Genomic DNA, 17,034 nt, shown 5'->3' on the forward strand with positions numbered 1-17,034 from the left:
TGAAAAGGTTAACAAGGCCTATGTGTGAGAGTCTTTGCCCATCTGAGTGAGGGATATACTTCTGTCCAACAAGTGGGAGGCTAGCTGGAGTCATGAGAGTGATGTGGGCATGACTTTGTTGCCGTGAGGGCGTTGTTATCTGAATTCCTTGGTGAGCCACTCGTCTGCTTGTCAGGAATAAACCTCCACTGTCGGGTGCACACATACCTCCAAATCACTGTTGTTGGTGGAACTCGAACCTGCATGGGCAAAACCCCAAAGGATTCCAGCCTTTTAAACCATTTGGCCAGGACAAAACCACCCCTTGCCTGGAGCACCCCCCTCGTCTTGGGTACTTTGCACCTAATGTCTGCAAGCTGCAAAGTGGGTGATACCGATGCACCTTGGAATGGAAAGCAAGTTTAGGCTCTGAGGAAATTGGACAGGTTGGCAGAAAGAAAGAAAGCAAAGCAGAGTGAAGGGGCAAGAGTCCAGAGGTACGCAATTTGACCCATACAAAGTTTTCATCTGCCAGTACTCTCAGGGGGAGCCCGTGCAATGGTGAGTTTGTTCTCTTCCAAAGTCATGAAGCAAGCATGGAAAAATGAGTGGCAGGCGCCAGACCCTGAATTGCCATTCCAGTATAGTGCAGGGCACAGCTGCAGTGACACAAAAGGATGAAAATCTTTCCAGCTTGCTACATACAATGCACCCCACTATCTGCGATGGCCGGGAATCGAACCCGGGTCAACTGCTTGGAAGGCAGCTATGCTTACCACTATACCACCATCGCTTGTTGAGCCCCCAAACCATACTGCACACAAACCATTGAGGAGCGTACCTGAGGGGAAGAAGGACAGATGAAAACACTTGGGAACTGCTGTTACTGCTCCCATGGCCAGTGCCAAAAATTTCCATGATTAGCACCATGGCAACGAGCATCATACACAAACTACCGTGTGAAGCAACCACCGTAACACAGCCATGCTGATGACACACTGGAAAGGAGAAGACAAATCAATTGTATGCACTGGCTGAGAAGAACTGGCCTCAATAGCTGGGAATGGAACCCAGGTCAGCTGCTTCCAATGCAACTATGATCAACACTCTACCACCGCGAAGACAAAAGTGTTGTTTGAATTTCCGCAACAAACTACCTATTTGGATTGGACTGCCAACACTGCTGTTGATGAAGTCACCAATGACCTATACTTTATGAGACAGTGCAAGAAAAAGCACATGGTTAGACACAAATGGAAAAGCAAGTTTGGGCACGAGAAACTGAAGTGACCCAAGTGAGCTTGTTTAGCAGACATTCATTATGTCTTCAACACATTTCAATACAGGTTCAGTCAAGTCTCTACTTTCTGCATCTGATGCAGAAACCTAAATGTACTGCAACTCCAAAGTAGCTGTTGTTTGAGACCTGGTCTCTGGGAGAATTCAAAAGACTTTCACGTTGTTGGCAGGACTCGAACCTGCGCGGGGAGACCCCAATGGATTTCAAGTCCATCGCCTTAACCTCTCGGCCACAACAACCACAGCAGATGCTTTTTCTGGACGTATTGTACAAACCAACACATTGTTGTCCAACACAGGAAAATATGTGATGTCAGGGTAAGAAAAGAACCAATTCCTGCAAGAGGACCTGTCTTGCTGAAGGATGTTGCTAAGAGGCAGCAGGCCTGAAGTTGACAGGTCATGTGGCTGGCCGCTCGTGTCACTGACAACCTTGTTCAGACTGGAGACACACCAGCAGGAATGTTGTTGGAGATGTCGGGGATTGAACCCGGGGCCTCGAACCCGGGGCCTCATACATGCAAAGCATGCGCTCTACCACTGAGCTACATCCCCTCTGCCTGTACAAAACAGATGGAGCACTAGAGCTGGCAATCTTTGGGCTGGGGCTGACCTTGTGCATGACTATTCGGAAGGGCTGTTGCTGTTGCTAACCATAGAAAATTTGAAAAGGTTAACAAGGCCTATGTGTGAGAGTCTTTGCCCATCTGAGTGAGGGATATACTTCTGTCCAACAAGTGGGAGGCTAGCTGGAGTCATGAGAGTGATGTGGGCATGACTTTGTTGCCGTGAGGGCGTTGTTATCTGAATTCCTTGGTGAGCCACTCGTCTGCTTGTCAGGAATAAACCTCCACTGTCGGGTGCACACATACCTCCAAATCACTGTTGTTGGTGGAACTCGAACCTGCATGGGCAAAACCCCAAAGGATTCCAGCCTTTTAAACCATTTGGCCAGGACAAAACCACCCCTTGCCTGGAGCACCCCCCTCGTCTTGGGTACTTTGCACCTAATGTCTGCAAGCTGCAAAGTGGGTGATACCGATGCACCTTGGAATGGAAAACAAGTCTAGGCTCTGAGGAAATGGGACAGATTGGCAGAAAGAAAGCAAGCAAAGCAGATTGACGAGGCAAGTGTCCAGAGGTACGCAATTTGACCCTGCAAAGTTTTCATCTGCCAGAACTCCCGGGGGAAGCCCATGCAATGGTGAGTTTGATCTCTTCCAAAGTCATGAAGCAAGCATGGAAAAATGAGTGGCAGGCGCCAGACCCTGAATTGCCATTCCAGTATAGTGCAGGGCACAGCTGCAGTGACACAAAAGGATGAAAATCTTTCCAGCTTGCTACATACAATGCGCCCCACTATCTGCAATGGCCGGGAATCGAACCCGGGTCAACTGCTTGGAAGGCAGCTATGCTTACCACTATACCACCATTGCTTGTTGAGCCCCCAAACCATACTGCACACAAACCATTGAGGAGCGTACCTGAGGGGAAGAAGGACAGATGAAATCACTTGGGAACTGCTGTTACTGCTCCCATGGCCAGTGCCAAAAATTTCCATGATTAGCATCATGGCAACGAGCATCATACACAAACTACCGTGTGAAGCAACCACCGTAACACATCCATGCTGATGACACACTGGAAAGGAGAAGACAAATCAATTGTATGCTCTGGCTGAGAAGAACTGGCTTCAATAGCTGGGAATGGAACCCAGGTCAACTGCTTCCAATGCAACTATGATCAACACTCTACCACCGCGAAGACAAAAGTTTTGTTTGAATTTCTGCAACAAACTACCTATTTGGATTGGACTGCCAAAACTGCTCTTGACGAAGTCCCCAATGACCTATACTTTATGAGAGAGTGCAAGAAAAAGCACATGGTTAGACACAAATGGAAAAGCAATTTTTGGCAAGAGAAGCTGAAGTGACTCAAGTGAGCTTGTTTAGCAGACATTCATTATGTCTTCAACACATTTCAACACAGGTTCAGTCAAGTCTCTACTTTCTGCATCTGATGCAGAAACCTAAATGTATTGCAACTCCAAAGTGTCTGTTGTTTGAGACCTGGTCTCTGGGAGAATTCAAAGAACTATCACGTTGTTAGCAGGACTTGAACCTGCACAGGGAGACCCCAATGGATTTCAAGTCCATCGCCTTAACCTCTCGGCCACAACAACCACAGCAGGTCCTTTTTCTGGACGTATTGTACAAACCAACACATTGTTGTCCAACACAGGAAAATATGTGATGTCAGGGTAAGAAAAGAACCAATTCCTGCAAGAGGACCTGTCTTGCTGAAGGATGTTGCTAAGAGGCAGCAGGCCTGAAGTTGACAGGTCATGTGGCTGGCCGCTCGTGTCACTGACAACCTTGTTCAGACTGGAGACACACCAGCAGGAACGTTGTTGGAGATGCCGGGGATTGAACCCGGGGCCTCATACATGCAAAGCATGCGCTCTACCACTGAGCTACATCCCCTCAGCCTGTGAGTCTCATACAGAACAGGTGGACTACTAGAACTGGTGATCTTTGGGCTGAGCTGACCTTATGCATGACTACTCGGAAGGACTGTTGCTGTTGCTAACCATAGAAGATTTGGAAAAGATTAACAAGGCCTATGTGTGAGGGTCTTTGCCCATCTGAGTGAGGGATATATTTCTGTCCAGCAACTGGGAGGCTAGCTGGAGTCATGAGAGTGATGTGGGCATGATTTTGTTGCCGTGAGGGCGTTGTTATCTGAATTCCTTGGTGAGCCACTCGTCTGCTTCTCAGGAATAAACCTCCACCGTCAGGTGCACACAAACCTCCAAATCACAGTTGTTGGGGGAACTCGAACCTACACGGGCACAACTCCAAAGGATTCCAACCTTTTAAACCATTTGGCAGGACAAAACCACCCCTTGCCGGGCACTCTCCCCCGGTCTCAGGTACTTTGCATCTAATGTCTGCAAGCTGCAAAGTAGGTGATACTGACACACCTTGGGATGGAAAGCAAGTTTAGGCTCTGAGGAAATTGGACAGGTTGGCAGAAAGAAAGAAAGCAAAGCAGAGTGAAGGGGCAAGAGTCCAGAGGTACGCAATTTGACCCATACAAAGTTTTCATCTGCCAGTACTCTCAGGGGGAGCCCGTGCAATGGTGAGTTTGTTCTCTTCCAAAGTCATGAAGCAAGCATGGAAAAATGAGTGGCAGGCGCCAGACCCTGAATTGCCATTCCAGTATAGTGCAGGGCACAGCTGCAGTGACATGAAAGGATGAAAATCTTTCCAGCTTGCTACATACAATGCGCCCCACTATCTGCGATGGCCGGGAATCGAACCCGGGTCAACTGCTTGGAAGGCAGCTATGCTTACCACTATACCACCATTGCCTGGTGAGAGCCCTAATCCACACTGCACACAAACCATTGAGGAGCGTACCTGAGGGGAAGAAGGACAGATGAAAACACTTGGGAACTGCTGTTACTGCTCCCATGGCCAGTGCCAAAAATTTCCATGATTAGCATCATGGCAACGAGCATCATACACAAACTACCGTGTGAAGCAACCACCGTAACACATCCATGCTGATGACACACTGGAAAGGAGAAGACAAATCAATTGTATGCTCTGGCTGAGAAGAACTGGCTTCAATAGCTGGGAATGGAACCCAGGTCAACTGCTTCCAATGCAACTATGATCAACACTCTACCACCGCGAAGACAAAAGTTTTGTTTGAATTTCTGCAACAAACTACCTATTTGGATTGGACTGCCAAAACTGCTCTTGACGAAGTCCCCAATGACCTATACTTTATGAGAGAGTGCAAGAAAAAGCACATGGTTAGACACAAATGGAAAAGCAATTTTTGGCAAGAGAAGCTGAAGTGACTCAAGTGAGCTTGTTTAGCAGACATTCATTATGTCTTCAACACATTTCAATACATGTTCAGTCAAGTCTCAAGTTGTTTGAGACCTTGTTTTTTGGGAGCATGCAAAAGCCTTCAACATTGTTGGCAGGACTCGAACCTGCGCGGGGAGACCCCAATGGATTTCAAGTCCATCGCCTTAACCTCTCGGCCACAACAACCACTGCATCCATTTATTCTGGACTTATTGTACAAACCAACACATTGATGTCAAATACAGGAAAATGTGTGGCATCGGGGAAAGAAATGGACCAATTCCTGCAAGACAGGTAAAGGCACCTGTCTTGCTAAGAGGCAGCAGCCCTCAAGTTGACAAGACATGTGGCTGCCCGCTCCTGTCAGTACCATCGCTGCTCAGAGGCTGGAGACACATCAGCAGGCACATTGGTGGAGATGCCGGGGATTGAACCCGGGGCCTCATACATGCGAAGCATGCGCTCTACCACTGAGCTACATCCCCTCTGCATATGGGTCCCATACAGAACAGATGGACCAACAGAACATTCCTCCTCAGGATCTTCTGACCCGGCTCCCTCATTTTACATGGCCTACCACTTTCTTGGCTGAGTTGCTGTTATTCCCAATCACTTCCACTTTGTTATAATACCACTGACAGTTGACTGTGGAATATTTCGGAGCGAGAAAATTTCACCCCTGGACTTGTTGCACAGGTGGCATCCTGTCACAGTACCTCACTGGAATTCACCGAGCTCCTGAGAGCGACCCATTCTTTCACAAATGTTTGTAGAAACAGTCTGCATGCCTAGGTGCTTGATTTTATACACCTGTGGCCATGAAAGTAATTGGAACACCTCATTTTAATTATTTGGATGGGTGAGTGAATACTGTTGGCAATATAGTGTATATGTTTTGCATGGTATGGCACACATTGTAAATGTGACACTTAATGGATGGTGTTTGTGAAGGGCTGAGCCTAAAACGAATAAAGAAGTAAAAGGTGAACAGGTACAATGGAGGGTAATTGGGTTAACATTTTGTCTATCAAAATGGTCTTCTCTCAGGGTACTCTGGCTTCCTCCCACCACCAAAGACATGCTTGTTAGGTTGATTGGTGACTCTAAATTGGCCGTAGGTGTGGATGTGAGCGTGCCTGGTTGTTTGTCTCTATTTGTCAGCCCTGTGATTGACTGGTGGCCAGTCCAGGGTCTACCCCACCTCTCACTCAATGACAGCGGGGAAAGGCTCCAGACCCCCGTGACCCCCAATAGGACAAGTGGTATAGAAAACAGATGGATGGCAATTCCACAACTGGTGAATACATGCATATCTGTCTGTCAGCCTGTTTATTTGTTTTCGTTTTTTGTTTGTTTGACAACAGAAAAATTAAATAATACATTAAAATGTAACCATAGATTTAAACAGTTGTAACTTTATTTGTATCGTCGTGTTTTTATTATGTATCATCAAGATATTTTTTGTTGGGGATGTTTTCAGAGTCTTTTTAGAAGTCATCCTTTTATGTGTCTGAAGTATTTTTGTTGCATTATTTCTTGTCAGATGTGAGTTTACGTGGGCCGAACCTCAGTGAAAACTGTAAATAAAAAGGTTAAAATCAGAGGGCATGTCAGAAAATAAATCTCTTCCTACTTATGCAAGGGTCAGCCGCTGCTGAAAAGGTCATGAAACATAGAGGGCGGTTTCCAACACAACACAGAACACCATAAAAAAAGTTATACAGTTTGAACTTCTGTGGCCGGAGTTGCAGCAGCATATAGAAGAAAATGCCAAATACAATTTGAACTTACGAACAAACTGGTTTTGAGATGTGGCACGTCAGACACATACACATTGGAATAGACTGAAGTTGGTAGTACACAAAGATATAAAAATAACCGGACACTGTAACCAACTGATGGCTTAAGGGAATTTGAGACTACTTTTATTTTAGGATAATTACACACTGAGTGTTTTTAATTTGATGTTGTAGCAGGACTGTGTTTGTGAGTCACTGATGTTTTTTTTCTTTCTTTTTTAAATAGTTTTTGGGCATAATAAAACTGTGATAATGAGGACCACAATTTATTTGGCTGGAGCTTAGGGAATACTTGTTAGTTTGACTGATTCCTTGTTGACTCAGCCTTTTACAGGATTGCTCTCAATTAAAAAAGAAGGGAAAAAAGAATATGACTGCTTTATTCTTTGAAAGCCTGTAGTTCAAATTCTGGCAAAAAGCCATTTACTTGTCAAACAACTTTAATTCTTCCTTCACAGTGCCAATTTTGGCCTAATTGCTTAACTATCACTTACACAGAGATTACAACTAAACCAAAGGTCCTGAAAAGAGCAAGTGCTGGGGATAATTGGTCATCAGTGAGTCATTTTGTACTTGCACTCCTGCCCTATTTTGGAATAAATTACTTTGTAGAATGTTGTATTAAAAGAATTGCCACTTAGAAGCTGTCTTCTACCTCTAAATCATGGTTTCAGACCACACTGGTGAGACAGTGCAGCACTTGTTTAAAATTGGGGCTAAAGGCTTAAAGCTTCATTAAAGACCAGGTTGTGATGGCACCAGGGTATGCAAGATGACCCAGACACCCTATTTTCCAGCTCTTTCTAGGAGATCCCAAGGTGTTCCCAGACCAGACAGGATATCATCCTTCAAGTGCATTCTGGGTCCACCCTGAGGTCTCCAAGGTAGGCATGCCTGGAAGACCTCCAGAGATAGGCACTCTGGAGGTCCTGATCAGATCAACCACCTCAAACAGCTCTTTTAGATGCTTTTGGTGAAAAGGAGAAGCAACTCCACTCCTGGTACTATTAGGATATCTGAACTTCTCATCCTATCTGTAAGACTGAGGAAATGTATTTCAGCTGATTGCATTTGCAATCTCTTTCTTTCAGTCATTACCCAAAGCTCAAGACCATAGGTAAGGGTTGCATTCATTTGATTTATAAATAAAGGCAGTCTGCATCACTTTCCATCCAGAGTTCTCTACCTCTGAATATTAGTGTAAGACTGGACATAAATCAACAAGAAGAGCTGGGGGAGAATTTGTCATCCAGGTAAGTTTATGGCTGTTTATGGCTGCAATATGTTTACTTTAGGAAAACGTTTCATCTATTGAAGTAGAAAACTATGCTGAAATAATTAGTTTTAGTTGAGTTAATTGTTGTCTCTGATGAAGCCTGCAGACCGAAACAATTGATCAGATACACTGAGGTGAAAGACCAACATTTTTGATAGAGCGCACAACTGAATTAGCATTGTCTTAGTGGCTGACTTTTACCTTGTGTCTCCGACTGACTGGGCAATTTTTGCAATCTTATAAGGTAATGCTATGATGTACGATATGAATCTCCTCTGACAATGAGTTTGATGTGTGCAGACTTTATAAAGCAACTCTATACACTACTGAATTGCAGGTTTCAATGTAAGGCAGTGTGCAAGAAATAAACATCATCAATGCGTGCCATCTATCCCGCCAGTGCCGTGGTAAATAATGAAGCAAAGCAACAAAAAAAAACTGTTGTAATTGTAGCATTCATGTGCCTAGAAAACATCTGGGATGTTTCTGCATTTTGGCATTGTCTCCAATCTGAAGAATTTGTTTGTAAGTGTTGTGTTTATAGTTACATAATTTCTTGCTATTGGTTTGTTTGTCCATGCTGGTCAAAGCTGCAGTCACATTGTGACACGGTCATCCCAGCGATTCCGCTAGACTTTTTTTTGTCCCTGGTCAAAATGACTGGCAGTCCTCAAGAATTCCAGACATTTAGAACAACTACCAGACATTTGCTTTAACATTATTTTGCTGCATTAACAGCAGCAAAACGCATAAATCTCTCTCTTATGTTTTTTTTTTTTTTTTTTTTTTGTAAGTGGTTTAAAGTATCAAAATGAAAGCTGTGCTTTTCCTTACACACGCAGTCAGTTACACAATATACACCCACGTTAAACTCATCAACAACAACAGTTAACTTCACATCAGCACGTTAGCCTGTTAGCTCATTGGCCACTATCATAACTTTGCAGCTTACAACAGCCAAATACCATCCTCCACCGACAACAATGAAGCATCCAAACACATAACAAAAGTGCTCTCTTAACTGGACACTGCGTTAGAACTCTACTTTTCAAATGAAAAAATGAGTCTTACGGTCAGTCCTCATGATGACATAACTGTAACCTCTCTGAAGAGAGACAGAGCCTTCATTATGAGCTCCAAACGGTCCATGCCATTCTGCACGATGTGATTCTATGTTGACTACAATCCAACTTTATCTGAGGATTGGTCATAGGTAGTTTATCGAAGTCCACTACAACTCTGTCCGGCGTAGGCCTCTCTCTCTGCTGCTGCTGCATCGGTGTTTCAGCCGCTCTGCTAAACAATTCTCTTTGTTTCAGCCTCTTCATTACTCGCAGCGATGACATAAAATCCCTCCATACCGCTGATGATATCAAGCCTTTGGTTAACCAGGAAAACCTCACTTAGATTAAAATTCTGCTTTACGTGAAAGCTCTGGTTAAACTTTCCCACTTTCCCTGCACAGTCCCCAGCAATACTGAGCTCGCGCAGAGCTTTGACGTCATCGTGCATACATAATTAGCGATGTGCTTGCCGTCTGAGGAGATAAACAACCCCAACACCCCAGGACAGTAGACATAGTAAGATTAGGCAACTTTTTGTTCATATTAACACATTCTCGCAACATATCTTCTAGGTTACACATAATATAATATGGAAGTATTCAGTAGTTACTTAAATGGTCATTTGCATGTTTTCTGCCGGACATTTTGACCAGTTATATTTTTATCTGCTGGACTTCCACCCTTTTTACCAGCCAATGACCGGCAAATGCCAGCTAACGGAAACTCAGGGTCATCCTAAATTTCTGACAAAGTCAGAATTTTATCCCGGGTAGGGTGGCCATTTCCACAGCACCAAAAAGGAGGACACTTTGCAGCACTTAGTGAAGCAAGAATAATTGCAACAAATAGGACAAATATTCCCCGCTACAATACAATTTTATCCATGATAGTGATGGTGTCATGATGCAGTGATTCTGAGATACTCTATTCATTCAAAAACAATTTGACCCAGGACCGCCCCTAGCCAAAGTGAGGCCCTAAGCAGACTCTGATATGAGGCCCCTGAATACTTCCGCCACTATCACTCCAACATACCCACTTAACAATACCCAAAAGTATCTCAAATAACTAAAATAACTAAAGGATATATCAGTACAATAATAAAAAAAAACAAAGTCTTTGCAATTTAGCTCAAGTTAGTTGCATTTAAAGACACAGTTCTTTGTAAAATTATCATTGCTTTTAATGATCATATTCCTTGTTGCAATAATGATATTTTTAATTTCCATCTGTCTAAAAAAAAGTGATCACTAGGGGTTAATTATTTTCATCATAACATCTATCCCACTTTATTATCTATCTATTTTATTGGGGTCTTCTCCTCAAAATAAAACTAGTGTAAACCAGCTGATGTTGCCCCCTTACACCCCCCCACACTCACCCCTGCACCCCTCCCCTTCTCTCACACACAGCAGCTCATCCGTTTTGCTTCCTTCTCTTCCTCTCTATGGCATTTTTTAAGTTTGTGCTTCAGTGTTATCATCTTTTGTTAAATCACCTTAAAATATGCATTGTCTTTATTTGTTTTCACCCACGATCTGATTTTAAAACAGCTGACTCTCCATCTGTTTAAGTTCTTCTTTTGTGTACTCCGGTTCATACAGATATCCCTCTTCAAATCCACAGTAAATGGCACATCATCGTCACTCAAGTTGAAATCTTTCATATTGTATTTGTTTTAGCTTGGTGTGTTGTGATTATCCCAGTAGAAGCCCACAGACCCACACAGCTGAGCAGAGGATCAATGCACAGAGGTGGAAGGAGACAAAATTCAGAAAGTTGCATCATAAATTAGTGCCTGACTAAGATGGGTTTTTTTGGGGAGAAATGAAGTGCTTTGTAAGTTTTCAACACAGCGTACAGGCCAGCCACAATATTTTCTTGGCCCATTTTTACATAAAACTCATTAAACATTACACTGTGTGGATAAAAGGTTCCCATTTCTGGCCACTATGCCGTGGGGCTCTCTGAGCTCGTAAAAACCACAGGAGCAACTTCCACTACGATAGCCAAGCGCCTCATATGGCCATACTTCAAGAATCCTGATATATCCTTTTAAAGGGGCAATGCACACTGAAATCTCTCTAGGCTGATCATACTACTATAAACCTAAATTCAAAAATGCCACAATACACCTTTAATTTTCATTTTAAGGAATTAAATACTTGACAGCCCTTACATTATCTCAAAGAAAGAGGTGACTCACCTTGAACAAAAGGACACTTCCATTAGTCACGGGGCATTGTATCCTTGCCCTTTTGTGTGTGAGTTTAAGCTGTGCTTTACACAATAATGGTCTATCTTCACACACTCCTCATGTAAATACTCTCTTTCTTTTACCTTGTCTCTCTCCTCCCGGTTCCTCTGGAAATATGAATGTTTCAGGGCTTAGGACGTGATGGCCTTGCCCGTATGAACCTCTTTGAGAAACTCAATTCGTTGCTCATATCAGAGCGTAGACGCTGAGTTTATTAGTAATGCCAGCCTTGTTGTTGTTCGCCGCTGAACGAATAAGAGGCTTGCAGGGAAGGCTTATCTGTCAGGGTGCACACACACACCGACACACACAAGCACAGTCAAACGGTACAATACAGAAGCAGCACCATCCATACAGAAAAGACAAATATGTCCACACACACAGGAAGCATGTGTGAGCACAGATACGGTAGTTACACACCCTCTGAAGCACATTTTACACACATTAATAAAGGCGCACATAAACATAAGTACACACAAGCACTCTGGTCATGCCGAATTGTAAACAAGAAAAAGACGGTTTGGTAGTGATTATGGCCTTGTCTTGTTAGGTGCTGCATGAATAAGAGGCTTCCTGGGAAGGCTTATCTGTTTGGCTGAGTGCTCAGTCTCGCTCTCTCTCTCTCACACACACAGACACACACCAGCACACAACTACACACCTTTAAGAAGCCTTATCGGTGTCAGGGTAGATAACATTGCTAGACAGAGAGTAAGGAGTCGATCTCCTCATAAACGGAACATGTACCTGGCTTAGGCAGGTATTCACTGTTAAACGCACACACATGCATGGTGTCACACAACAAAGCAAACATGACAAACAGCATCTGACAATATGTATGCAGGGAAGGTGTGTGGCAGCACTCAAAGATAAGAGGAGGAATGTATGAGGGAGAAAAATAGGGGGAAAAAATGTGGCAAATCAACGGGAGGAAGAGTTCAGTCTGTGAACAGTAACTTATTATCAGCTGCATATATTGCATTATATTTTGCTGTGGCTTTATTTGAAGTGGGACCTAAAATTTGCTAGAAAAACAAAACAAAACAGGGGCACCCTAGGTTGTAGTTTTAATTTGTACTACCACTATTCCCAAAAAATTGGGGCGCTGTGTAAAATGAAAATTAAAAAATGCAATGATTTGCATTAGCAATTCAAAACAACACTTTTAAATCAATCTTCTTTGAGACTGTGATCAGTTTTGGAAACCATGACATTACGTATATTGTGCCTGCAAAAGTAATGTTCCAATAAATCTGATACCAGTTTAAATTTGTATCCTCTTGCTATTTCCTTTACCAGGCTAATGTGGTTATTAGACCTGTGTATTCACTGTTGTAGTTTGGCCACATGTGCCTGTACTCTGCATTGTATTGATTGTCACTAAAAGCTTGAGTATGTAACATTCGATGAGAGCCGTGACGAATCAGCTCTACTCCCCCTCCCTTCCTGTTCTTCTCTGTTTGAGCTCCGTAGCTTTGCCCCTCTTCTCACATACCTCCTCACGAATGTGCATGTCAGCTGAATCAAATACTGACAGTGGCAAAGCTCTCGTGGAGTGATTTTGCTCCACTTTTCCACTGAAATCAATGACCAGATCACAGGCAAGAAAACACCATCTCAGCATGAACAAATTCTACATAGGACCGAACACCGCTGGTAACTCCACCATTGTATCAACTTCTTACTGAGCTGAGAAGCGGAGGCGCACCTACTACAGCAGCCAGTAGGAACACTCCCTCCATCGTGAGCCGTGATTGGCTGTGAGTACTAGCCTCCTCATTGGCCGGAGCATCATCTATTGCTGGTTTTCCTCAAGTGAGAGTGCAGTGTGAGGAGGCGTTGCATAAGTCTATTATTCTGTTAGATGGCTTTGATAACAATACCCTGACGGGTTGTGTTGCTTTTGTGGGCATACGGTACTAAAAATAAATCGCTTACTACAGCTTTAACTTTTCACATTAAGAAGAGAGAATCATAATTTATTTGGAGTAGGATAACTACACAGTTATGCATTTGGATAAGTAAATAAATCCCCTGATGTAACATACCCTAAAATACTGATTATAGATTTGCACCTGTATGTATCTGGGAGCTTTCCAGACGACATAACGGTTTAAACTCTGCAAAGTCCACAGCATGCATTTTCTGTGCTGCTGTGTAGCTTTTTCAGCACCATCTGTTTTGGCCATTGAGAGTTTACAGTCCTATTAGCTATGATATGGTGGTTGAGCCTGTGCTGCTGGTTGTGAAGTTGGAGGCAGGGGGAAAAAGACACATACACTGTGAGGTGGTGAATTGAAGCAGACAGTTTCATTTTTACCCATGCCTAGTGAGCCATCCTCTGCTTTCTAATATAAATACATAGAGACACGGCAGTGTCTGCTCCACACAGATTCCTCTTTGCCTTCTCATCTCTAGACACATCTTTATCATCTGTATGCATTTATATATATTTAATCATATAATTGATGAAAGTCTGTAATTTAAGCCAGGACAGCTCTCGCACAACCATCACGTACCCACATAAACAGTCATAGGTCAGGCTGAGCTTGCTAATATAAAACAAAAAGTAAAGAAATAAAAGTGCCAGTATACCTATCAAACTTTTAATAATATCCTAAAGTGGAGGAGAGATCTGGCATCATAAGGAAAAGTCAGCATGGGTCCTGTAAACAAATGAAAGCTGCAGTGAAGCTCATGTGTAATGATGAATGTCAGAGTTTTGGACTTTGAAGGATGAGTGTGGAAATCGACTGGTGTCAGTCTGTCCCTTTCATTCATACAGAGCTTTGTATTGATGGTTAAAGGTTGAATGAAGGCCTGTAAAGGGTGTGTCAAGAGTACATATCTCTGAATTATTTTTGGTGCACAAAATTTTTTTATTTTTGGCATATGTATAATTCTAGTATGGATTCTGTGGCTCAGTAAGTAGAGTCAACTCTCTTGCAATCAGAAGGTTGAGGGTAGGGGTGTTCCAATACCACATCTTTCCTTTCTGATACAATTTCGATACCAAGGTGTTGGGTATGGGCCAATACGAAGTACTGATCCAATACCAGTGTGAACTCTCTGAACCAGTGGTTCCCAAAGTGGGCCGTGGTCCTCCCCAGGGGGGCACAGGGTCATGTTAGGAGGGGCGCAGTGCAGCAAGGCTAAGCAACACAAACCGATGACTATAACACTGCAAAAACAAGAGCAGTTCATTGGTGTCACCTCAGATTCAACAGTGTCATTGAAAGCCTGGGCCATTATTCTTTCCTTTTACAAAATCCGTTTTTTTTTTTTTTTGTTTGTTTTTTTTTTTCTGCTGTTGCTGCAATTAAGACAAAAAAAACAAACCAAAGCTGGACATCGAAAATACCGTGAGATTGTCAGTGTCACATCTGCACCCAAGACTCCTACAGTACTGGCTAAAATTATTGCAGGACTTACAAATCTTAGAGATTTTTGTATTGTATTGTTTTTTAGCACACTGTTTATCTTCGGAGAGTCAGAATTTTAAAACTGAAATTTTTTTGGTTTAATGTTGTGGTCAATTCTAAAAAAAAAGCACAACGGAATTTGCTTGCAAAAATTGTAAATGCCGGTGTTTTTTGTACATTTACATGTTTTTACATGGTAATATGTACAGTTAGGGGTAGGGGGTGGGGGGGTGGCCAAAAAATTTTCAACTGCCAAAGGGGGGGACTGACAAAAAAGTTTGGGAACCACTGCTCTGGACTGACTCTGCAGACTAGCAAATTATTTTAGACCTATACTTGACTTAACAGATAGAATCATAATGTGCAGCATCTCTGTGACGTTAAAGTTGTTTTGCTGCAGATTATTGAGTTTTACTCCTAAATATTAAAATAACATTAGTACAGGGGCTGCATCACAGGCCATCTCTATCTCTCTATATATTATGCTCTATCTGGGCAGCATGATATGATTATGAAACAGCCTACAACTGACTGACAGACCCTCACAATAAGTACACAATATGGCAGTTAGCATTTGAGCTAGCGGTAATAAATGATCGTATTTCGATTAAATTGATAAAAAAGGATGTTCAATGTCACATTTACTGGTGTGGCTCTGATAAGAAAGTCCCCAAAGTCACACGAGTTCCAGACTCTCTGAAAATGCTGCCGCACAAGGTTCAAAGGCATCAATAGCATCAATGGGAAAGCACAACAGCTAACTTCAAGAGGAAAACAAGTAAGTCCAGCGCTGGTCTGGAAGGCATTTCAATGGTCACATTCAGAGAAAACAACAGTCACACAGCCACCATTCTTTGCTGCTGCGGTGGGTCCTTTGGTTCTTCTTCGCTGCTCTAAAACAGTAGCCCGTGCTTGATGTGCTTTCCAGCAACGAAGAAGAATTGATTTCGGGTTTATAACGCTAACAGTTAGCATGGCTAAACCAAGCAAAATATAATTAAACCAAACGGTTTCCGATCGGTGCATAAACCCGTCTACTTGCCAATACCAATACCTGCATTTTAGGCAGTATCGGATTGTATTTCCAATACTGGTATCGGAATCGGAACAACCCTAGTTGAGGGTTTTATCCCCAGCTCCTGCAGTCACATATTGATGTGTCCTTGGGCAGGAACCTTGACCCCAATGGCTCCCACTAAATCAGTCTGGATGCATTTGAATGGGATGAACTAAAGGCGGCCTTACACCTAACGACTTTTCCTCTGATGTCAGAGTCACAGACGAAATTGCAAAGTCAGAGTAAAATCATGAAAGTCTTGCTAAAGTCGCAGCTGGCTCTTGTTGTCTCAGTCGTTAAGTGTAAGGTTGTCATAAGAGTTGATTTTAGCAGTTTTATGCTGATGCTCTAAACATCACAGCAACCTCTGCCATCAGTGTGTGAAAGGGTATGAATGTGTAGATGTGACCTGCAGTGTAAGGCGGTTTGAGTACTAAGCTCAAGTCCATTTAGTGTTTTATTATTGAGTCCATATCATTATGTATGAAGTGGTCTTCTACCAAACATGATAAATGGAGGAAAGTTTTCAGTAGTGGATCTTGCGCAATGTGTGTTGGTTGGCTGTACTTGCAGTCATGACAGCGCATCTCAGTCCTTTAAACTGACATATGAAGGTCACAGCCAACTTCTTAAATGGAAAAAAATGGTATTAAAAGATCTTATTGCATAGAAAAAAAAAAAAAATCACAGTATTTTTAATTAATTTCAAAGGAGTATATTGTATGCCAGTGACCCTGCAAAGAATTTCAGTGTAAAAGCTAACCCTGTGTGTGTCTCCAATTAGCAGCAGAATGAGTGAGCTTTACTTCTAACCCAGAAGCACAAAGCACACAACCACAGAGCACTCACCCATCTGTGTTTCTGAATGATTCTGGCAACATCAGGTGACGCCCTCTCTTCACTTACCCCTCTTTTGCAGTCCCTTTCCATCAAGTGCATCTGCAATTGTGTGCATATGCTGCCTGCTATATTAAGTGTTCCTAGCAGGCACATGGGT

General features: G+C 42.9%; 9 non-coding genes across 9 annotated transcripts; all 9 read right to left on the reverse strand.

Annotated features, from left to right (window-relative positions):
* Positions 1–700: 700 nt before the first annotated feature.
* On the reverse strand, positions 701–772 carry trnag-ucc. The gene has a single exon. It is a non-coding gene; the product is annotated as a tRNA-Gly (tRNA).
* A 664-nt stretch (positions 773–1,436) lies between these two features.
* On the reverse strand, positions 1,437–1,518 carry trnas-uga. Its single transcript has one exon. It is a non-coding gene; the product is annotated as a tRNA-Ser (tRNA).
* A 229-nt stretch (positions 1,519–1,747) lies between these two features.
* Positions 1,748–1,833, reverse strand: trnaa-ugc. The gene has a single exon. It is a non-coding gene; the product is annotated as a tRNA-Ala (tRNA).
* Positions 1,834–2,642: 809 nt separating this feature from the next.
* Positions 2,643–2,714, reverse strand: trnag-ucc. The gene has a single exon. It is a non-coding gene; the product is annotated as a tRNA-Gly (tRNA).
* A 664-nt stretch (positions 2,715–3,378) lies between these two features.
* On the reverse strand, positions 3,379–3,460 carry trnas-uga. Its single transcript has one exon. It is a non-coding gene; the product is annotated as a tRNA-Ser (tRNA).
* A 229-nt stretch (positions 3,461–3,689) lies between these two features.
* Positions 3,690–3,761, reverse strand: trnaa-ugc. Its single transcript has one exon. It is a non-coding gene; the product is annotated as a tRNA-Ala (tRNA).
* An 818-nt stretch (positions 3,762–4,579) lies between these two features.
* trnag-ucc lies at positions 4,580–4,651 on the reverse strand. Its single transcript has one exon. It is a non-coding gene; the product is annotated as a tRNA-Gly (tRNA).
* Positions 4,652–5,266: 615 nt separating this feature from the next.
* trnas-uga lies at positions 5,267–5,348 on the reverse strand. Its single transcript has one exon. It is a non-coding gene; the product is annotated as a tRNA-Ser (tRNA).
* A 227-nt stretch (positions 5,349–5,575) lies between these two features.
* On the reverse strand, positions 5,576–5,647 carry trnaa-cgc. The gene has a single exon. It is a non-coding gene; the product is annotated as a tRNA-Ala (tRNA).
* Positions 5,648–17,034: the final 11,387 nt, after the last annotated feature.

This window comes from Cheilinus undulatus, linkage group 18 (genome assembly GCF_018320785.1).
Source record: "Cheilinus undulatus linkage group 18, ASM1832078v1, whole genome shotgun sequence".
NCBI classification, from domain to species: domain Eukaryota; kingdom Metazoa; phylum Chordata; class Actinopteri; order Labriformes; family Labridae; genus Cheilinus; species Cheilinus undulatus.